Raw genomic sequence first — 24727 nt, 5'->3', positions numbered from 1 at the left:
TGCAAATCGATAACAAGTGGAGTTGTCAAAGTCTGTGATTATAAAAAACACTATAAGTTAGTACGTATGTATTTTAGCAATTCAAAGAATTTATTAATGAAGATTTATTAATAAAGACATTTATTTAAAGAGTTATTCAAATCATAAAATACTTTCAAACATGAATCGTAAAATGTTCTAAAAATTTACAGAGGCATCTCATGAATTTATTTCGAAGGCTATAAACCTTCACAGTTAATTTTACTAGAAGAGTTTCATCTTAAGATAGTGATAAGCAGCATTTTTGTCATTTTTAAAAAAACAGAAAAGGAATACAAAAATTCCCACCTATTCGATAAATATCTGAAAAGCTGAAAATGCTAATTATTTTGGGTTATTTATACATCATTAGAGTTTTATATTTATTTCACATGACTCTTTAAAATTGAAATGATAGATAAAGCGTTAAAATATAAACGATATATAACCAAAAATATATTACCACTTTATAGATCTTTTTTCAACTTCATTTAAACCTATCTTAAACATTTTAGAATAAGATTTTCAATTAATAAAGCAAGAGTAACATAAGAACAAAGATACTGCAGCTCCCAATTGAAAGATCTTGAACAACTATAGTTCAACTAGCGACTTTTGCGCTTTTTTCATTAGAATGTTTTTAGCATAGGTAAAATGCATGGCTTAATATTTTATTTTATTTAAAAAATTGATATTAAAAATAATTTTAACAGCACGGAACTTATATAACATATACGTAAAACTTGCTATTCAAGCAGTGATATCTTGTGTTGACCTATATAAACCAATTTTCGTTATTTTAAACGAATTTAATTGTCATTTAAACCATTTGTAAAAATCGCAAAAAGTGTAAAAATAGCATCTACAACCCAAATATTTCTGCACCATGGTAGCATGCTCTAGAAAACAATTGCAATCGTCTTACAATACCTTTATCTAATTATCTTATCTTTATCCTTTATCGTTCCTTAAGTCGCCCTAGCCTGGTTAATCCATTATGTCCAGCCACGGAAAGTGGTAGATTTATGAAAGAGACCCCATATGAAAAAAATAGTAGTACATATTTGTTTATTCCAAGTTGACATTTCCCTTTATTACTTCCACTTTAGGTTTCAAAAAGCACCAAACCTTTACTTTGGTATCAAAATATTTATATCAATCATTAGATCAATTAAAAACTAATTTATTTCTGCAAATTAATTGTAATTATAAAACGCTTGTGCAACATTTTTTTTTTTTTAAGTTTCTGAAAATGAGTCTTTTTAAAAGGACACTAGTAGGGCTCATGCGTACCCAGGAAAAGTTAAAAAGTGATAGTAATATATTTTTTATATGTTTGCAGCTAGCAGAATATTTTATTTTCTCTAAGTAAATATATATAGATCTGAAGGTGAAGGATATGAAATTTTAATTCGATTGTGAAAGCTAATATTAAGAAGTTTTCAGCTTCTTTATAACAAAATTGACACCACCTTTTTCACACGCAGGAGTTTTGTTAGCTATTAAAGACAGCCGATTTACAGCACATTTATTTTTGTGAAACACATGTTAGAATTTCCCAATAAGGTCAAAATATATATTTACTAAATAATTCATTTAATTATTTCTTCAAAACATGTTTACGCTGAATATTAAAGAATTTTCCTCTGACCAAATTATAATATTATTATCATCTCTCTCTCTCTCTCTCTAAAAAAAAAAAAAATTAAAACAGTTTGATTTAAATTCTCAAATAAGCTATGAAAGGATGAAATATTTTAAAAAAAGTTATATTACATTTCATACCATAAATATAATAATTCATTAATTTAGAATATTTTTTATCACCAAAAATGCTGTTCTTTTAATGCTTCAAAAATATTCCAAGCAAATTAATTCTGATTATTCTTATGCTGATCTTAATTAGAAGGCCCAACAATCAAAATTTTTCTGTGACTTTTTTTTAAAAAAAAATTTTGAAAAAAAGAAAGAGGCGAATGTAAGTGCGCCAAGTATTTTAAGTTTGCGCATGATCATCGGTTCCTTCAAGCATTATCGATCAACTCTTCTTCGATTGGAGGAATCGAAATCGATCGGGACTGCCAAAAACCTTCGCCAAATTGGCAGACCAGAAGCATTTACTTTCTCTTAAGTGTAAAAATAATACCTGACTTTCCAGAAATAGTCAAATGTTGACAGAAATAGCCGGGTCTTTTACTTTCAGTGGATGAGGATTTATCTTAAGGATTACTTTTTTCTCGTATCTTTCTTTTCCTTTATGTTATACTGTCATAGCATTCATTGAAATTAGAACATGTCCTTCTAAAATTTTAATTAATAGTTTTGGGTATAAAAAGTCTTTACAAGGAAGACTTTTGTAATTTTTATTTGGTTAAGAGTTTTTTGAACATTTTTCAATGAAAAAAAAATTAAAAAACTATGCGAAACTTTTTTTTTCATGGTTGATGCGTCGTTTAAAATCAATGAATGAATTGAAAATTATTTCATTCATAATTTAAATTTATTTCTCTCGAATGAATTCGTATTTCTGTAGCAAAAAGTGACTTATCTACATTTTAGGAAATAATTAATTGGCTTGCAATATAAGACGTGATGCAAAACAGTTCTTTGTCTTGACGAATTTTATTACAAAAAGATAAAAACTGGGAACTCAATTATTTTCCTCTTGAAATTTATATTTATATGGGGTCAGTTATACGAACTACCAATTACTAAGCTTCTTGCGAAATATTTTCTAGAGTGTTAGACAGTTAAAAACTAAAGTTTTCAGAATTTTTGGTACTTTAGTCAACATTTTAAAAGCTCCATCATCACCAAGAGAGAGAGTTGAAACAAAGTGGCGTTACCTATTCACTTTTGAATCATTTTTGTGTAGTTATGTGGAAAATAACTTTAAATTAAATTTATAAAACAAAAAATGAATACTTTAAAATATAAAACTAGCTACCACTAGAAGAAATTTTCCCAAAAAACGCAGAAAATTTGCAGGCTTGGTTGGGCATGTTTATTATACAGGGTTAATAAGAATGATCTGAAAAACAAGCTAGTCATAATGTTAAATAAAAATGGCATAAATATTGATTTAAAATTATATTACAGTGATAACTTTTAACTAAAGTAAAAGCTAACGTAAGAAAGTCTATATAAATAAAAAAGAATATTTATATGTATGTATGTATGTACCTTATACAAATCCACAATTCTAACCGATTCACATCACATTTTTGTGTACATATGTACGTTCAAAAAACCACTAGTTTGCGCGCTACATGCTAAAGGAAGAATTTTTCATAGGATATGATAAATACTTGACATATGAATGGTTTCCTAGTTTGCAGCTCTAATCAATCAAAAATTAGTTTTTAGGCACTGCCCATTTTTAAGAATTATTTATCCTTGATATCGTTGAATAGTTTTAAACTAAATTCATAAATGAAAGTAATAAATAGAAAACATACACTTTGTTACCATTTTAAAAATAAAAATAGAATGTTGCGCAAAATGCGCAAAGTTGGCATCTGTGTCCATTGATCATTTACTTTTTTTTCCAACACGAACGAAGTACGAGCATTCAGCTAGCATCTAATAAGTCTGAGCATAAATGTCCTACCACCTTTTTCATAAAGGTATTCTCAAAAGGTCACATTTTCAGTGCAGCTGATAGATATGATTTTAAGTAGAATTTAGGATTAGGCTCATGATTAAGTTTTCATATCAACTCATTTTCACTCAACAAATAATTTTTGGAGGAAAATTTCGTTAGTCATAAGAAATAAAGTTTTTATGATAATGACTATTTTTTCATTTCTAATGTCGAGTGGCAAACCCTTCATTTTGCTTTCAAACATAAAAAAAAATAGCCAGGACTTTAATTCTTAGAATGTGTGTCAGCATGACTTGAGTACAGACTCGGTTCTTTCAAAAATGAGTCCGGAACTACAATCTCTTGTCCGTTATATGGGTTTTAATATATACCGATGGGCAATTGAAGACATTTTTGAGGATAACTCATGGAATAGAGAACCGAATGAAGAACACATGAATATACACATCAAACTGTGGCAAAAACGATAACATAAAGTTAACAGCTCGAACTTAAGATAATAAATGAATGGGCATCACAGCGGAAATAACCCAAATGCATGATGGACCTGTGGTGGGTTTAATATGTGATTTGACGTCTGGAGTCAATACAGGTGCTACAACGTTGCTACCTACGAAATTGTTTATTAAGCCCTAGAACAATTAGTTACAACCAGTTGTATTTTTTAAAGCCTGGGGGAACCCACTAATTATAAACTGTAATTAAGAGCTGTAATATATCTGAAACGAATGCAAAAGATCAGTGAATCTTGAAATACCAGTAACCTCGATTTTCATAAAAACCCAAAACCACAGATGCAACAAAGTCACCTAACATATCGCTTTTAATTCTAAGCTATGAATCCGGACTCTTCAGTTTTCCACAACGTAAAGAAGTGGAAGATTCCTCCAAGTGTTCGCTAAGTAGTTAAATTTTTGGAAAATTCTTCCTACTTGTATTAATATTGCACTATCATTTTATAAAATATTTCCCTATGACCATGCACGTTAACATCTGTGTAATAATATAAATGTATTATGCAATAACTATGTAGAAATATTCTGTATATAATAATATAAAAATATTTTTCATATTTTTGTATTGAATATTATTTCGGACAGAAATCATGCGACAGCAAATTTAATGAAAATGAGTGGCACTCAAAAATATCCTCTTCCATAAACTCAAATGTCTGACCAATATTTTTAAAAAGCTACTTTTCTCATCACCGTAACAAAAATGCAGTTTTACACCTCGGTGGGTCAACTGTACTTATCTACTTTAAATAACTTTTTACTCTTGGCGCCGGACATGCCAATTGTTTTAAACTTCCATTTGCATCTGAAGTAGCTAATAGCCTTAAGAATGAAAATAAAATCTATTTGTAATGTTTTCATGAAACATCTATAGAAATCTCCAGGACGCTGCGGTACTCATAAAATACAGCGTTTAGGGGCATTTTTTTGGAAAAACCTGGTATCAAAGGGAAAAATATACCAATTAAATATTTATTCACCAATCTATCACTATTTAATCTAACGCTAAAACTAAAGAGTCGGGAGAAGTATTCTTATTAAAAAATACCAAGAAGTTCACATTTAAACACAATGAATATTTTCTAATGGTTCATTTCTATAGTTTCATATCCACATTTTTTATTATAATTATATTAAAGTGAATTCATGTGTATTGCTTAAACAAAAGTAATATCACTAACGAAATCATGTTATTATAACTGTTAATCCTTTCGATAAAATAAATCAGCTATTCTCAAACAATAATGCAAACAAGTTTAGCTACAAATTCAAAATAAATGTTTATGACTTCTTCGTGGGTTACTTCCATTAATGTTGATCTACATTTCATAACAACATTTTTTAAATATAATTATATTAAGGTGGATTCATTTGTATTACTTGGCCAGAGGTAACATTAATAACGAAATCATGTTATTAAAACTGTTCATATTTTCAACAACAAAAAAATAATAAATAAAATAAATAAATAAACCAACTATCTTCAAACAATAATGCTGTGCGCTAACAAGTTTAACTTCAAATTTAAAATAATAAATGTTTATGACTTTTCTACGTGTAGGTTTCTTCAACTAATGTTGAACAAATTTCTGAGCATCAGGAGCTTTTTTCCTACCAGTTGTGTCGTCATTTACAAACTGTTGGTATTTCCTCCACCTAAATCAGATTAAATTCTATCTCTCTTCACAGATTCAATTAAGCTGAAGTCATCTTAGCATTTCTTCCGAAATAATGAACCAAATCGTATTTAAAAGAAGCCACGTTACATTATTGCTCCAAACTAAATACACTCTTATTATCTTAACTAAATCATGTTTTTTCCCATTATATAATACATTATTGCGCTCCTCTTTACAGAAATTGGCGAAGAATAGATAATGAAGGCAAAAAATTTTCTGCTTGTTGAAAAACACATTAAGTTTTCAAGTGCTCTTCTTCTTCTTTTTTACATGGGCAATTTTTGTTCTTTTCTTTTGATTTATGCAACGAAGTTAATCATTAGTTGCCGTAGAAAAATGCTTCTCTTTGTATAAAATGTCTTCTTTCTTGGTGAGTTCTTTATTTTCTTGCTGGGATAAAAAGCTTCCACCCCCTTTTTGGCAATCTTCCCAAGTTGCAAAAAGTGTTTTTGCAACTTTGGGTTCGGGTCAGTCTTTAGATCAATGAACCTCTGTGAAAAAGCAAGATTTCTTTGACAAGAAATAATATTAAGTTGCATGCATGTAGCACTACGAATTGTAACATACATATTTAATTATTCAAGTCTTATGTGTCACTTGTTGAACAGTTGAAATTGTAAAACAAGGCTTAATTTATCACAAAATGTAAAATATTTTATGTTCCTTAGTCGAACCAGTTGATTTCAAACATGAATCTTTTACAATTGAAGGTTTAATTATCAAAAAGCAAACTCTAAAAAAGGAAGCAATTGCCACACGTTCATATGTATGGTAATAAACTATTTAATTTTGAAAAATGATGTAAAACAATGAATATTTTTATTACTAACACATTCATCTACTATGAGCTCACTCATTTTAATACAATAGATGTTTAATACAATAATTCGAAATATATTTAAAAAATTCAAATGTATTATACTCAACTTCGAAATTTATTTATTAATTTACTTCATTAAAATTAGTTAATATTTTTTAAAAATTTTTTAAAAAAACCTCTAGACTAATACAAGTGTATTCTTCGCAGAATTAGAGACTAAGTTTCAATATTTAGTATGACTACTTTCCCGTTTAAACTACTATTAATGATATACCTAGCCATGCAATAAATTTGAGATTGCCTGTTATGCTGCAAACACCGCAGACAATTTCAAATTTCATCATTGGAGATTGCATTCTTTAAAGTATTTTATTTTAAAATAGTTTACAAAGGAATACATGGTACAGAATAGTACAGTAATTATTTATTCGTATTAAGAAAGAAGATCCTGTCAGAAAGTTTTTAGGACCCTTTTGTATTTAAACATTAAAAAGTATTTGTTTATCAAACAATTAAGAGATTTTCTTAAAACTAACAACAGTTCGTATTAAAAGCGGCATCGGTGAGGACTCCATTTCTTGAGAACGGAGAGAATCAGTCAAAATCTTTGAGTCCAATTCACAATAGACACCGACTTTGTCCCTACTAAGGAAGGCGACCCACTGATGGTTGAAAGAGAATATGCTGGGCAAAAGACAAAAATTTGAAACAAAAGTGGGTCGACTTTTCATTGCCGTCAGTATTGGTGGCCAATCTGTGTTAAGAACTTCATCCTTATTTAAAATATTTTGAATGTTCCTTAAAAAAAAAACAGAAGTTAAAATTCTTCTGGCAGTAAAACCTGCTTTGTTTGATGATTTGTCAAAGAAACCTAAAGTCTGTGTGAAGTCTAAAAGTGATCTTTTTAAAAGCATATTACATTCAAAAGTACAAGAAAAATACTTTAATAAGATTTAGTTTTACATTTTATTACAAAGTTTACTTATATTTTGCTTAGAAGGGAGAAATTATGCTTGTGACTGATAATATAAAGAAAAACTAAACTGATCATTTTAATGAAGAAAAAAATTTATTATTTATTTCAAATTTAAAATAACTCTTTCTAACAAGTGTATTACTTCATAGAATAAAAAAGTTTTTAAATTAAAAGAAAAGAAATCAATATGTCATAATATCCGGGGGAAAAATTCTCCAGACATAAATCCCAATAAACAAAGTGGTATAAACATCATAAAAAATGGTTGAAAAGAGGGGTTATAGAAAAAGCTGCAATTAATCTGTCTTTAGGGAATCCTTTAATCGATTGAACGTCCATTAACAACTCAGGAATTTTCTGACTCTCTTCAACTTTATTATCAGCTTCCAACTCCCACACGCAGCACTTCTCGCGTCATCAATGACGTCATAAGGCCAATAGATCAAACTATATGAATGATTTACCCATTTGCCCCCGTCTTTTTTTGCTATTACAATCTTTCTCCGTCCGTTTATTGAATACCGAATAATTTAATCCCATTGGTGTAAAGCTCTACAATAACTACTCACAGAGTTCCGGAAATTTTAAAATATTGCGTATTTCCTGTTTCCACGTGTCCAAACTTGTCAAGATGCTCGATCACATTTTTTGCTTGTTTCACTTAAATACTACTCCCACGATTTTTAAAGTTACAAAAATAATGTAAGATCATTTTTTCTAATTATTATTTTTAGTGAGAGAGTAGTGTCATTAGAATTTAACTGATTGAATAACCGATGAGATAATTCTTTAAACGGTATAACAATTAAAAACAACTTCTTTCAAGATTTTGGGGATTTTGGAAATTTTAAAAGCCTCACTGCGAGAAATCAGAAGCAAAAGTGGCGTTTCATTGGAGCTTTTATATTGTTTGAGTGTAGGGGTATAGAAAATAACTTTAAGTCAAATTTACAAAACAAAGAATTATACATTAAAACATAAACTTATCAACCACTAAAAGAATTCCCCAGAGCTGATTGTTTATATAAATCAAGATGGAAAAGAGGAAAAATTGGTATGAAAATCCTTACATTTAAAGTAATTTTTTGAAACAGTTAAATATTTGTATCTACCTACATTTTTTAACAGCGATTACAAGTAAATAGGGCTATTTCAGCTCTAAAAAAGTAAATAGTGATAAACATTTTATAATTAATAATAGTAATAACTCATTCCACTGCTCCCGAAAACCAGTTATGATAAAATGGCTTTACTGTTATCTTTTTCCCGCCTCATTTTTAAGGCCTGATGTTACAACATAATGTAACACTCCAACAGAAAGGCAAACACTCCCCTGATTCCTGTCTGATTTTAATTGATTTAGTCTCCTTATGGGAATGATAATGAGTTATCAAAGTTTGATTATTAATTTATAGTTAAGATATTAAAAGTATGATGACGGTAACGAAAGTTAAAGAAAATGCCATGAGAATCGAAATTTGGTGACCATATCTTAAAGAAGGCAGTAGTGAACCGATTTGAACTGGATTTTTTGCTATCTAACTCGGTTGAAGAGTTAGGGCATACCGGGTAATGTACTTTGATTAGTCCAGAGCCAAAATTTACCAAAATAAAGCAAACATTTTTTCGTAAACTTAACATGGAGAGATGGGCAAAATATTTTTAACTAGCATAATCTCAAAATTATAGGTACGTATACTTTTTTCCTACCTTTAAAATTAATCTTAAATATTTAAAGTATCTATTATAAGATAATCTAATCATAAAAAAAGCCTTTATTTTATGAAATAATTAGATTTCAAAAATTATGAAAGCTTTACTTGTCTTTTTCATAAAATTATTTATGTTATTATAAGTCGAATAAGTTGTTAATTTTTTTCTGATAAAAAGGTAGTATTTTTTGTTTGATAAAAAATTTTTTTAGTAGAAAATTAAATGAACTGAAAATAAGGTTGTATTTTTATATTTAAAGAGCTTAATCTATGCATCAACAATTTTCTGTATAGTTACTTAGTTTTATGCCTTTTGGTTGAGAAAAGAAAAACGAAGCGTAACGTTACAAAATATTGGAACTAGAAAAACTAATAATTCGTTGTATTTTAACTTACTGATCTTTAGAGATAATATAAACTAACAAGACTAATATAAACTAACTAAACTAACTAAACTAATATAAACTAACTAAACTAATCTAAACTAACTATAATATAAACTAACTAGATATCCTAAGAAATAAACATGGACATGCTGTATTAAATTCTTTTTTAACGATCCATTTGAAGATTCTTTTCTCTACTTTAAAAATGTCAAGCTCCAACACAACCTGAAAGATGAAGCTTTTCAATAACAATTACGATTAAAAAATACTCAAGCATCGCAATCCTTATTAAAGTTAGAAAAAAGTTGACTTTCTCTTCCCATTTCGGTCGATTCAAATTTTGCACGAAAAAACAAGTTATTTTTACAAGTCACAAAAGAAAAACCAGTCAAAAACACAGCTCATGGAGGGTAATAATGACTTCATTTCTAAAAGTTTCAAACAATATCTTTGAGGTTGAGCTAACAGACCTGCCAAGTAAAATCTTCCAAAACAATTGTAGCGGAAAGAAAGGTTGTTTACATAGAGTTAGTATTAAATACTTAAAGTATAACCTATTCAATACTGCTTAAACTATTACTTAAGGCAAAACAAAATTACAAACAGAAGAAATTGGAAGACTAATACCGACGCAATTAATCAATATGAAATAGATTAATAGGTACACTGACTTTGGGGCAGATAGGATCAAATTACGTATTTGTAAAAGGTACAGACAAACATGAATACCTGGAAACATTCTGCTTTATTCATATAGATGGAATTTTAAGATAAAATGACTTGTTATAATAAAATAACATGAAAATTTAAAATCTACGTTTTTCCAGGGAACTACTTTTAGCAATTTTAAAATTGTCGCATTTAAACAAATCATTTTCTCCAATGACGTTGAAGGCTGATGATCGGAGGTGGCCTTCTACGGCTCTTATTATCAGTAATCAATTAACCTTACCATCATACAATGATAAATTCTGAATCTAGTGATTAGGAAATCATCGATCAGGCTAGGATGTACCCTTATAATCTGTGTACTCTAATAAGTCAGAAAGTTGAGAGGGGTTAAATTTCCTTTCGCGATAATTTTGCTATAAATTCTATTAGTAGCAAATGAAAAACGATTGCAAATAGTACTGAAATGTAGCATAAAGTTTATGTTAAAGTTGGAGAGTCCCAGCTAGCCTTGTTCTGGTCTTTGATTGGCAATAAATTCTCTTTGACGGTAATATTACTATAAATTCTGCTGTTAGTGTTAAGAGAATGCTTGAAACTTGCATTGACATCTATCATGGAGCTTCAGCACAGTTGATTTCTTTTAACTCGAAGTGCTTCAGCTAATCTTAAATTCGACTGCAAAATTCAATCGATACAAGCATTGAACCCTCAACATCGATCACAAAAGCAGAAAGATTGCATTGAGTTAAATCAGTAAAATAAAAAAGGGTTTATTGAGCTAAAAATATTTATTTAACGCTGTTTTTCGAAACTCTGTTGCCAATGAAAATTTAAAAAAATCCTTAGTTTAAGTGTCTTACGCTTGAAGCAATGCAATGATTTTAAACTATATATATAATCTTGCCGTGAAGAATGACACGGGTTTTATAACAGACAAATGACTTAAATATTTTAAAAGTTATTTAACTTTTTTAAAAATAATTGCCAATTTGGCGACATTTCTCAATCTCGTTTAAAATTATCAGAACTGCGGCAGTATTCTCAATTTTTGCAATTTCTTATGAGCCCAGATGATGCAACATTAGAGTGAGTTTTTAAATATTAAAAAATTAGACCACTAACGCTTTTCATTTTCACAAAAATGTGGCTATTCTTCAGATGAACGCTTCGCACTATTTTCAAAATATGCGTAGACAGCGCTGGCTTCATATAGGGTAAACTTGACCTAACTGTCATGAGTAACAGTTGCAAACTCACAGTAGTTATAAAAATAGCATATTATTCGTAAAAAATAATCATTTCATAGTACGACGAGGCCTTCAAAAAACAACCTTTAAGTAATACAAATATGTTTATGAAAATAAAAATGAACTTTTACCAATCTAATTTTTTGTAAAGTTATTAACAATTTATTCTTTTAGTTAATATGTATCTTTTAGTTTATTCTTAAAAAAAATTTTTTTAACTCAAGCATCGCGTTCTACAAGAAAATGAAAAGGAAATAAAGTAACAATAAAAATCACTTTGCGAGCAAAAAATTCCGGAAGAACGAAGTAAGATTGGAAAGAAACTTCGCCAAGTATGGTAACCCATTCCACTACCTTTTTCTTTCGCAACCCCAATGTTTTGAGCAAAATTGAAGCTATTGTTGCAACTGTTTAACTAGTTAGCTTATAGGAACGAGCTGAAGATGAGAATGATTAAAAAAAAGGGAAGAAGAAAAGAGAAAAAGACGAGGTTGGATATTGTCTTGAAAAGAAATGTATTAGTTTCATATAAAAGTGTCGAAAAGACCGTCTCTATTTCTTAAGACCATTCTGAATTTAAATTTACCTATTTGTTTGGGTTTATAAATGAATTGCTTCTTTTATTAAAGTGGAGAGACTTTTTTACAATCGTTACTGTCGAGCCAGTTTTGGACTCTCATATCCGAAATTGCCATAATGTGCGCAAAGCTCATTTCTGACAACAACAGCTTTAAACATTTATAGAAAGTATGCATGCTATGATGAAAAGCAAATAATATTTCAAAACTGAAAAACAAAACATGATTATAAAAAGGGAAGAGGAAGATAATTAAGATGGTAAAAGCAGACAATGATTAAGATTTTCATTAGAAAACAAACTCATTTTTGTTTCAGAGAAAAAACTACTCAAGAAATCCAAATATTAATTCTGAAAGGGGTTGAATAATGTTTGACTTTGGGTAAAATAGAAATGAAATATGCTTTCAGAATGAAATTTGAAAAAAATTGCATGATTACATGAACATTTTTAATTAAATTTTCCCCGCTAAAGTGCCTGCGAATATTAAGAATAAAAGAGTTTTCATGTTTCATTAAATTCTTGAATATCATTACTTCCTTTCAGTTTATTTTAAATTTTTTTTTTTTATCTAACAGCAAGTTCTTACACTGTTTATTTCAAAACTAACTTTGACCCATTTTTGTAAATCCTTTCCCCCACCTTGACTGATTCTATATGGACGGGGTTATCTTCACTCTTAAGAAAGTATATCTGATTCGATCATAAAAGGAAATTAGGTTATGTAAGAATGCGCAACGCAAACATTTAATTAGCTACATTAAATGAACTATGCAGCAATTCTAATGGATTAAAAATGAATTTATTATTAGGAATTTCATGAAAACTCTAACATTAAAGTTTAAAGAAAAGGAGTCATTTTAATTCATTTCTATTTTCAGTTTTTTTATTTTATGAAAAGATTGGCGCTCATTTCCCCTGTGAATAAAGATAAGTAAAGTTATGGACAATGCAACAAATCATTTTCACTAACCCAATATTAAGTAATACTACAATAACAAGCGTAATATTACATAAGCAGGGACATTTGGTGTACTGTCTTTGATACAAATATTTAAAATTAATCTTTCCTTCCGTGCAACCTCTAGACTGAATGTTTTGAAAACTTTATGGCGATGTTTCTCCTATTTTATAAGGAAATCGACCAAAATAAATTAAAAAAATCTCATTGCCATCATCATGTCACATATTTTTCCAAATATTTTTTTAAGAAAAATTCCTCATCAAAAGCAGCTAAAAAAAAATTCAGAATTTTTGGGCTGAAACTTAGAATACGATTTGAACCGAAACTTATAATTAGCGGACCATTAGAAAATTTGACTCTATTTAAGAAAAAGGTGTAAAACTGCAGATGGTGGCCGTGTCTATATTCTTATTTAATTACGAGACAATTGTTTATTAAATTTTGGAGTCAATTAAGAAAAAAGTGGGGGAAAAAGTCAAAAAGTCAATTAAGAAAATAAAGTCAATTAAGAGGGAAAAAGTCAATTAAGCAAATAAAATTTTGAAAAAAACTTTATAATATTTTTAAAAAATTTTATTCAAAATAATTTTTTGGTGAATTTTTTCGAAATTTCAAGTATTTTTTACAAGAAAGTAAAAGCTTTCCCAACTTGCTTATTTTTCACATAATGTTAAATATCATCATTTTTGAACATGAAAAATTAAAAAAGTGTTTTTTGTCTTAAAAAAAAAAAAGAAAGAAAAGATCTCAAGTTATTATTTGTATGGTTTTCCTGGCCAAATACCACTTCGTTTCTGAGTTCATGCACTTAAAAGTAAGGAAGTCAACGTGCTTAATTCTTTGCTCTTGAAATGATTAAACTTAAATTAAATTTATAAAAACAAATATATCCTATTTTAATTCGCGAGCTTTTAAAAATATTCATATAAAATACTAAATGGCCAATACTAAAGTAATGCCAATAAATTCTCTACTCTGTTGAAGGTCTTAGGGAAGGCCCGCCAACTATCAATTCCTCCTTTCGAGTCGGCTCTGCTGTAAATAATTCGATGGTTGATTCTAAAATAATAAAATGTAATATAACTGGGGCAGTAATCGTAAAAGGTTCGCAATCTCTACCCTGTTGTCGACTGGTTAACCACGACAGTAAATGGCTGAATCTTAAAATAAATCGAGATAATTGATGCATCTAAACAATTCTCCTGTATTAAATTAATAACGACATTTTAACTAATTTCATTTTTTTTAAAAAAACAAAATGAGCATTGTTGACAGGTACAATTTTCAGTAGCAATAAAAATTTAAGGAAAAAGATCAAATTTTGCAGTTGTTATAAATTTTGAATAGGATGCGGGACCGGAAAATATTAGTCGACTTAAAAATAAATTTATATCAATTTTCTTTTTCTTCACTCAAGACATCTTTATCGCGCTATTGCGTTTTTGAATTTTTTTTAGAAAAATCTTTTTCTCTATTGCCAACCAAAATATAAAATAAGATGTGAAAAAATCCCTATATTCATTCATCTATAAATCCAATCATCCAAATTTTAAAAATATAATTAAAGTTAGGAACGTTTGTTAAAATGATTAGCTCTTAAAAATAATCGAATGACTATCCTGTCTTTATATGTTCATTTATTTAATTCTTTTTAGAGTATTAAACTTAAATATTAATTATTTAGGCATACATTTTGCTACGACTGAGAAAATTTTGCCAGCTAAAACAGAAAGTAGGGAGCAATGGAGATAGGACAATAGAATTAACCATGCCATAACAGTAATTAGAGCTAATCTGTAATGAGTAGTTAATTCTAATAAGTAATGAGTTGCTTTTCTCTTTCTAAGACAATAATGATACCGGTGGAAGCCGCTATCATTATTTTGCAATTGTTTAGATTCTTTTATTACGATTTGTTCATTTATTTAGTGTTACACATGCACATGCAGGATTGTGTGCTAGAATAGAGAGAGCGGCTTATAAGCCCTCGTCAATTTGAAAGGCAAACAGCACAGTTTTGAGAAAGGCTGGACAAAGACACATTACGGCAGGATTTGAGTCCGCCACACTGCAAAATGTTCGGTGGTTACCACTCGACTAGGGAGATCCCTTTATCACCATTTGAAACGTCTCATTTTTTTCGAGGAAAAGATACATTAATTTTTATGGGTTGTTATTTATTGGCGACATATCTGTTTCTGAAACGCTTATTTATCTTTACGAATTTAAAATTTTAAGCCTTTAAATTCTTTCTTCGTCAAAAATACTGTATCTAATGCAGGGGCAACTCACTTTCTAAGCTTTTTGGAAAAATTTCTTCCTATAGTGACTCAGGTTATGTTTTGATGTATTATTCTTTGTTATGCGAATTCAATATTGTGCTTATTTTCCACATCAATACATGCAAATGATTCAAAAGATCGCGTGAAACGTCACTTCATTCCAGAGCTCTTGCTTAATCAGGCTTTTAAAATGTTATCTAGTAAAATTGTCAACCATTATGGTTTTAAAACTGTTAACCACTCTATAAAATATTTTGTAAAAAGCGTAGTAGTTGGCAGCCCTGCTAATGAAATGGCTAAAAGAATTCTGTTAGGGAAATCATGCTTCCAAAACACAAATATTGCACCATTTAGACATTTATCAATACTTTAATTCTGTATTTCACTAACGAGCTCTCTCTAGAAGCAACTCTTTTTCACACACTATTTTCTCCCACGAAAACATCTTAAAAGATTTAGTTTCAGTTAATATTGCTTAAGTTTATTGATTCTGAAAAGAAATCGCGGAAAACTTTCCCCATTTTTTACTTTTTTCCCCTCTCTCTTCCTCTCTGGTTTAGCGAGTCGCTGAGACCAGCAATTGTTGACATCTAAGACACCCTCCCCCACGCCATGAAAATGAAATTCTCCGTTGCCATGACTACCTGAATCGAGCTGCTTCTGCGATCACAGTATTTCTTCCTTATAAAGTACTGTGGTGAGAAAGTACTTCATGTGCCGTTTAAATCATAAATATAAAAGAAAATGAATAGTCGTGTCGTAAGAAATTCCTTGATATGATGTATGTTTAATAACAATTTTAGTTGCACTCCTTCAGAATCTTTTTGGGCATAATAATGCTGACCTTTTTCGATCTCACCATCTAAGCAAAATATTTCTTTTTTTTTTTCGCAGAATATTTACATAGGATAACTGCTCATACGTATCTTGGGCAAAAATGTTTTTAAAAAATTAGGAACTGAGAACTTATAATTTTTTTTAAAAAATTTCACCATTGAATAAAAATCTATTCATCACTTAAAAAGTATTCCTGAGAACGCTAAAACATTATCACAGCATACAACTGATATAATTTCAAATATCGATATCGTAAGTAGTTTCTTAGAAAAGGTACTTCAAAAAAGGTCAGTTTTAGCATTATTGATGTATGCCCTACCGACTCCCCTTCAATGTGTATTTTCTAACGAATGATCACTATTTTATGCTATTTTGCTTTGTTTACATCAAACTAAATACAGAACTACTTTTAATCTAGAGGAAGCATTAAAAAATGTAATCAAAATTTGCAACTTTTCTTTTCTTTAAATTCATTCTGTGATTTGAATTTTTATGCCTTTGAAACGTGCAAGAAACGTACAAAATATGTTCAGAAATCTTCCGTATGTCCTTCTTAAGTTTATAGAAAACAATGTCTTTAATTTTTGATATAGGGAAGAGTAGAGTAAGGTGAGACCGAGTTCGTTGATTTTTTTCGAAATGAGTTCCAAATTCTGGCGGACAGACTAGAAATTACATTTTACTAGGCAAGAAAAAGGAGTTGCCACAATAGCGTGTTGTTGTTGAATGCATGGCGTCTGCGTGGGTAGGTTTGTTACTCTCTAATATTATTTTATTTTTAAATTATCCTTATTCAATGATCATTACAGTTGTAAAATATTTACTTTTCGCACGTTTACTCATGATTTCCTACTCTAACAAAAAATAAGGCTTTAGTCCAATAGTAGTAGCATGCTTCTACTACGCTTCGGCTACGTCTCTTGGGGGAAAGATCAGACAGTCAATTTACAATCCAGACTTTAAATTACTTTAACGACTCGCTCCCTTTTTTTTGTGGAGATTTTCTTATTAGATTCAGTGGGTCGCAATTATAATGCAAGCTTTGATTTTTTTTGAATTGTTATTTGAACTAAAAATAAAAGACAAGAATCAAGTTCTTTTTTTTCAATTTAGGAAAATCAAAAACAGAAGAACGGGTCATTAAAAGTCGCTGGATTGGGAAATCGCAACCGGGCATGGTAAATTGAGGAATGACTGGGTACTATTCTCATGTAGTCCTGATTTAGAACATCATAAAAAAGAAGAAAAAAAGAACATGAAAACAAAATTACTATCGAGGAAGAGAAAGTTATTTCGGAGGGACTAAAGAAAGGAAAGCATTAAAACAAAGCGAGTAAAAAGAGGATAGTATGAATAACAAACTAAAAAAAAGCAGTTTCATCCACACACGAAAACATCATCAAGAATTTAGGAAAAATCCTAAGTCCTTGATTGATGTTTCTGTGGTTGAAGACGACACAAACTCAACATATGTTACTTGTTAATACTGTTTTTTCTAACTCAAAAAAAAAAAATGGAAGGAAGGTGGATCCAATGTAGAAAGTGAATGAGGGAAGAGAATCACGCGTGAATTTTGAACATAATATTCTTAAATTGCCATTAAAAAATGCAAATGCATGTTACTTTTTTACTGAAATTCTAGCATTTCTATATTATTCCCACAGAGTTTACCTATTCACCCGGTCTTACCCGTGGTCTGATAGGTGACTTTTTTTAGAAAAAATATTTTATAAAAAAAAGTATTGCATCTACGACTTTTAAATCATCTCTTGCATATCTTGCTTAAATCTGACAATTTCTGAATGGAGCTCCAACTGTCCTTCGATTCTTACTCTACTTTCCTCTAAACATAATACAACGTATTTTTTTAAAGTAAAAATTAAACATTAATTTACCTTTGGAGTTCTTGCCCATTATTTTCTTGAAAAAAAATTAAAATAACATGCAAGCAGTAGTAAGGTGTCTTCATTAGGTGGTCTTAATGGATGCGATAAAATTCTGGTTGTTTAACCGCATTAGATGAAAGCAGTTGACAAAAGGTTTATCTCACAGTTACCTTATTGATTACCATCTTATTCATGGTTATTTGAATGTCTTCTTTGAATATGGTAAAATAATAAATAAATAAATTGTTATTTAAGCATTTTTCGGAGTTTAAGCAGTGGGTTTAACCCGATTCATCTAAAATGCAGATTTCAAACCAGGGCTTGGATTGTATTTGGATATTTATCTTTTTTATAATTTGACTTTTAAACACGTCATTATGTATTTCCTTATTACCCTTTGTATTAAAAATAGACAAATATTTTATAGAGATTATTTTTTGGTACCTGCTATAAAATTCCGATCATACGTGGCATTGATGCTCAATAAAAGGTTCAGCTATCTGGTTATTTCAAAAGCAACTTTGAATTCAAGCATTAAAAAAATTGTTCACATGAGGTAAAATCTGCACTAAACAATGTAACCGTAATTTTAAAGCAGAGAATTACTTCTCACTTCTTTTCATTAGCGTCCTTTCATTCATTAGAGACTAATTTAAATAAAATATACAATGGATTGTTCAATTATGATATTACAAACTTTCCTTTATTAGTTTTATGGAATATCCACCATCAAAACCGTGTCTCATTTATGATGAGTCGCAACATATAAAAAATAAACATAATGTATATGTCAAGATATTTAGGAAAAAAGTGTCTTTATTAATAAAGAAGGTACATATAAAATAATTTTTCTTATTATTCTTCCATTCTTCTAATTTCGATTTTGATATAAATAAATTATTTCGACAAAATCAGAATTTTTAATTTATATTTGTATTTATATAGAGAAATCTAAATTGCAAATTTTTCATTTTAAATCTGCGAAGCTCTTTATTCAAAATTATGTAAATTATATAATTTGTACGTAAAATAAACTTATTTTTACTGATAAACGAAGATAAATATAGCTTCGATTAGCAATCACATATAGATTTCGCAATTTCTAATAACATTTCCGAATTCGCTTCGGAATTTTTAGTATTTTTTTTAAATGTGTCTAAACCATTATTAATAAATTTCTTTACGCCACTCTTTAACTTCGCAAAACAATTCTGGAAAAAAGGTCATAGTTTCGATCTTTTCTTCGTCTCATATCATTCATAATCGTATTATATACATCGACTTGGATTTTTGGGAGAATTTTCATATAATCAAAAACAAAATGCATATTGTTAATGCTGCTATACCATATTTGTCACATATTCAGAAATCATTCATTTTTAAATTTTTAATTTTTCTGTCATTTTAATGCTTTAACTTTAACTGTATATTTATCTCTTTCGTAAGAAGTAACCTCTGTATCGTCTCTGTTTTTACCATTTATCCTACTTGACTTACTTAATCGTTGTGATACCGATACGCGTGTAAATTTTAATGAAAATCTTACCATTTGAGATTTTAAAACGTTGTTTTTAATGAAATTTTTTATTTCAGTAGTTACGAGTATATTAAGTTCTTAACTTTGACTACAAGTTTTTAAAATAAAGAAGATCTCAAAGTTTTCGGTGTGCGTGTGAGGGATCATATCGAACAATAATGATTTCTAAGAGTTTCAAGAAAGTAAAACACTTCGGGTAAAATATTTTCAAATTAAAATTACCACTTATCTAAGACAGGCAAAGAACTAGTGGATCGGTAGTCAAAAATTTCGGAACTTAAAGCAATTGGACCACTTGCCCACAGGAGGTTGATTTCACAGTGAAATATTTTACTATTGACAATAATACTAACCCCTAAAAATTGAATTCTTCCTACTTTTCAAATTGCAAGTTTTTTTTTTTTATTTTATCAAACTCTATAAATGTTGGATAGGAGAGCGTAAAGCGGATCTTAGGATAAGAATTCTTATTGGTTGATCCAAATCACTCAAAGAGTATCCAATAATTCACTACAAATTGAGATCGATAAAATTTGGAGTTTCAACTCATATGTGATCACATTTTTATTGCACTGAATAGCATAATTTATTTTAAAATCATTTACCTGACACTGTGTGAGGGGGAATGTTCAGGGTTATTTTTTCATCTTCATGATATTTCCTTTTTTAACCGCCAGACGTTTTCTAAAGAAATAAAGTTTACTTCAGTGGGACTAAACTATGCATGATAATTGTATAGAATGACTACTACATCGAACTAAAACAATTTTTTATAAAATAACTACACTATCAATGCTCCAACTAAACTAAATGTAAAAATATAGTATCATACTTATAACAATAAATAAAAGCACATTCTGTAATAATTTACTGCTCAATACAATAAATTCAGATTAAAATTCTGCAGGGTTTATACAAATTTTTCATGAAAATGTTCTTCAAGCTATTCAAAATTCAATTGTAAATGTAACTAAACTGTAAATGCGTTAATAGGTTATAAGTAAAAATAGTCGCTGCATTTGTAATTTTAAAAGAAAAAGGACTTAATACAAAATGTGTAAACCTGTTTGACGAGTCTGTATTTACTAGTTCTAAAGAAGATCTTTCATTTTCGTACCACTTGGTTTTTGTTCCTGTTCTCAGTATAAAATAAATTTTATACGTGAGGATTATGTTTTGAAAACTTAAATCATAAATATATGTTAAAAATCGGAAAAATTCAAAGGTATATAAAGCTATTATATTGTATCGGCAATAGGTTTTATTTAATGATTTATACATTAATGAATACAAACTTCTATTAAATTCTTACTTTTTTTTATTTTGTAATAAGCATAATATAGTTGAATCAACATGGCCGTTTGCAAATGGTTAAAACTTTTTATTTTATTTTATTGCATTTTATTATATTTTATTACATAGTTTTGACTTTAATGACATAAAACACGATTAATATTAACGGAAAAATACGAGAAGAAAGAAAATCATTTCAAGAACATCAAAAAAATATTTCGTGAAAATAAAAATTGCTTAAATTTAGTTAACATTCAAATTGCTAGAGTTTATATGAAAACAACTTATAGACCAGTGGTTACCAACTGGCGGCCCTTGGGCCGCATCCTGCCCATGAAGCCTTTTTTTGTAGCCCGTCAACTAAAATATATTAGTTGTTTCTTTTTTGCGGACAATTTTCGTAAAAAATCTATATAGGTTTTAAATACTTTTAAGTTTTATATCTTGACAATTTGGTATCTGCTGCACATTAATTGTTTAATACATAGATGCACATCAAAGTTACTGTAGCCAGAATTTTTTAATATGCAATTAAATATTTTTAAAAATCTACTTCTTATTTTAAATTGTAATTCAATACTCTTGTTTTGAGCAACTTGATAAAAATCTGACAATAATAATTCATGTTCCTTTAAGCATAAAAGAGTCCTATATAAGAATTTGATAAAGTTGCGGCCCCGCCATTTGACTGGTGTTTTTAATTGCGGGTCCCGGCCTCATGTAAGTTGGAAACCCCTGTTATAGACTAGGCAGATCGAATAATGCATCCTAAAAAACATTCTAAACCAATATTGTTTTTAATGTTAGGATTTTTTATAATAGAACTTTTTATCTGATTTTTAGTATCTAAGATTTCGTTTTCAAGGAGTACCCATTAAAACTGTACTAAATTATTAAATTCAATTATTACTAAATGTTATAAAACTATCATTAAAACGTGTTTTTTGGTAGAATAGACAAATAAGTTCCGACAAGATTTTTCTTCTCAAAACTCCCAACCAAAATTCCCAAGTAAGAACCTTAAATGTTCCAGGAATGACTTAAAGTTAAAAATAACAAACATTTCATGAAACTCAATAGCAATAAGAAGTACTTTTGTTACATGAAACTTTGAATTCCTTGGTTACTGGGAACTTTCAATTTCACAAGTTTAGAGTTTTAATAAATTTCTGTGCAACGACTGTAGTGGTTGAAGGTGTTGCTTTTTAATATTAACCCATAGTGTAAAAGAATAATTTATCATGCTTCTGTAAGAAACGTGTTTAAATTAACTTTCAAATATTGCACAACCGAACTTTCAAAAACCGCACGCACGTTTAACTTATCAGCGGTCGTTATTGTCTACGTTAAAACTCCCTACGCCTGCTGGTTAGCGCTTTACAGCCAAAACAAAAATTTAAAAAAACTCATACAATTAGCATTATACATTGCCGCAATTTAAACGTTTTTCTTTTTTCAGTTATTTAAAGATAAAATCTTGACTTTTGCGGGTTCAACAGCTCAATTTAATAAAATAAAAAAAAAGAGCTTTATTTGGAGTTCATAGCATGCTTTTATAAATTATTTGTCTTTGGATTTACATGCTTGGTTAAAATAAATGAAATAAAAATGTATATCATTTCCTGACGTATGGATGTGACGTCACCCAATAAGTAGGTTGAATATTTGATAAAAACACGATTTTCTCTTACGCCATATACTAATATTTTTAAAAGATGTTTCAATAAACTTAAATTACGAAAAGTTAACGGGAACTATTAAAATAATATTGAAGTTGTTTACTTAATGCCAAATGGTTAGGGAAATTGTGATTGTGGTAAATCTTAACAATACTTAAGATTCAGCCAATCTTATCTTAACCATATTATAAGAATAATACCATGTATTACATGTATACATAGAATAATGCTAACTAATTTTTCTTTCAGCGGATTGAATTTCTAAATATCAATATCACAAGCACTTATTTACTGAATTTATATACAGTTCATCATTTTTGTCAATAATGCACAGTGTCCAAAAAAAACGAACCACTTTTAATAACTTTTGATCTAAAGATTGAATTTTCACGTTCTAGAACTTAATCTTAATGGCTCAAAAGGGGGATCACAAATATACTAATTAATTAGTGCAGACTATATTTTAAGTCACAAAATCCTACTTTCTCTGAATAAACATATTTTTATTACGACGTATTTGGATTTCTTACCTCCAAAATATAGGGGGGTAGCCACAATCTGGGAAATAGGGTCTCAATAGTTGCTGTAAGCCTCATGCTATACTTTGTGGTGCATGAGGAGTTTTAAGTCGTTTAAATAAAAAATAAAAAAAAAATAAAAATAGTTTGGTTAAGAAAGCGCTCCTAAATTTCGACTCATTAATGTTAATTTTTCTTTTTGCGTAGTTAGTTATTTCTCGAGAACTTTTTAAACAAATTGAATAAAATTCGTTTATCTAAGGATAAATCCATGCAAAAAATAACTTTTAGTTAATATTTATTACCTTTTATTATTTTATTTAAGAATGGTCGAAAAATTTTGATTTGTAAGATATACTAATGTAAATTTTTGGGTCATTTTAAAGAATTTTCATTAATTAAGATCATTTGAATTAATTTCGAGTTTTGAGCATCTGAGTTTTTTGAAATTCAATTTCTCAGGAACTATTCGACTGATTTCACTCAAATTTTGTATTTTGCATTTATATTCTTTCAAATGATGCGAACTTTTTATACCTTACAATTAAAATTTTTTTCGACGGTTCTTAAATAAAAAAATAAAAAATTATAAATATTTGCAAAAAGTTAATTTTTGCATGGAATTATCTTGGAAAAAACAAATTGCACAATTGAGAGTAAAATTTTTTTAAATTTGCTTAGAAAGTTCTCAAGATATATCGAAATACGCAAAAAGTAAAATTAATATTAAGGGGTCCAAACTTCGGAACTCTCTCCTGACCAAACTATATTATATTTCCCACATTGCGGCTACCCCTTATATTTTGGGGGTCAGAAATCCGAATCCGTCGAAAAAAAGGTACGTTTATTCAGAAAAAGTATGTTTTTGTGTCTGATTTCGTAACTTAAAATATCGTCTGCACTTATTAATAAGCATATTTGAGTTCACCCCCTCGAGCCATTAAGTTTGAGTCCTAGAACGGGAAAATCCGATCACTAGACAAAAATTATTCAGAGTGGTCCGTTTTTTTAGGGAGAGGGGAGGAGCTTTTTTTAAAGGTGAGGCTGGATAAAGTTGCTCGTTATTAAAAATAATTACATTCAAAAATAGTAGGGGAGAGTGGGGTCAATTGTAACATTTTTTACTTAACTATTTTTAACTAACAAAAAATCCAATATATTATTAATATTAATTGACAGACGAGTAAAGTAGACTATCCTCTACTAGAAAAAAAATAAATACCTGATTTTAAATATTATTATATTAGTTATTAACAATTTTTGACAGTCGTGCCGTTGTTACAATTGTCCCCACTTACGGGGTCAATTGTAACAGTTCATAAATTCAACTAAAACACAGTTAATTATACATATTATCATAGTTGTGATAAATTTTTTTATTGATCAAAATAGTAGTGATATTTTAGGAGTAAAAATAATAATGAGCAGAAACCTAAAGGGTTAAACTTTTAACTTTAAGGGGTTAAAAATTTTAATTTATGCTGTGAAAGGTAACAAATAAAATAATGCACATGCAACATAATAT

General features: G+C 29.0%; 1 protein-coding gene across 4 annotated transcripts in view; it reads right to left on the bottom strand.

The window, feature by feature from the left end:
* Positions 1-24727, bottom strand: part of LOC107451321 (regulator of G protein signaling 18) — a 79057-nt gene that overhangs the window by 34613 nt on the left and 19717 nt on the right. For 2 of the 4 annotated variants that reach the window (XM_071180249.2, XM_016067390.4), the window contains exon 2: positions 20318-20396. The exons of the other annotated variants lie outside the window; for them this stretch is intronic. The gene's annotated coding sequence lies outside the window, so the exon portion shown is untranslated. The remainder of the gene's footprint in view (positions 1-20317; positions 20397-24727) is intronic. 4 annotated transcript variants of the gene reach the window in all.

Source organism: Parasteatoda tepidariorum, chromosome 1, assembly GCF_982258835.1.
Source record: "Parasteatoda tepidariorum strain Cologne lab strain chromosome 1, Ptep-v5.0, whole genome shotgun sequence".
Classification (NCBI taxonomy): Eukaryota; Metazoa; Arthropoda; class Arachnida; order Araneae; family Theridiidae; genus Parasteatoda; species Parasteatoda tepidariorum.
The sequence above is the reverse complement of the archived record's forward strand: the minus strand, read 5'-3'. Positions and strand labels throughout refer to the sequence as shown.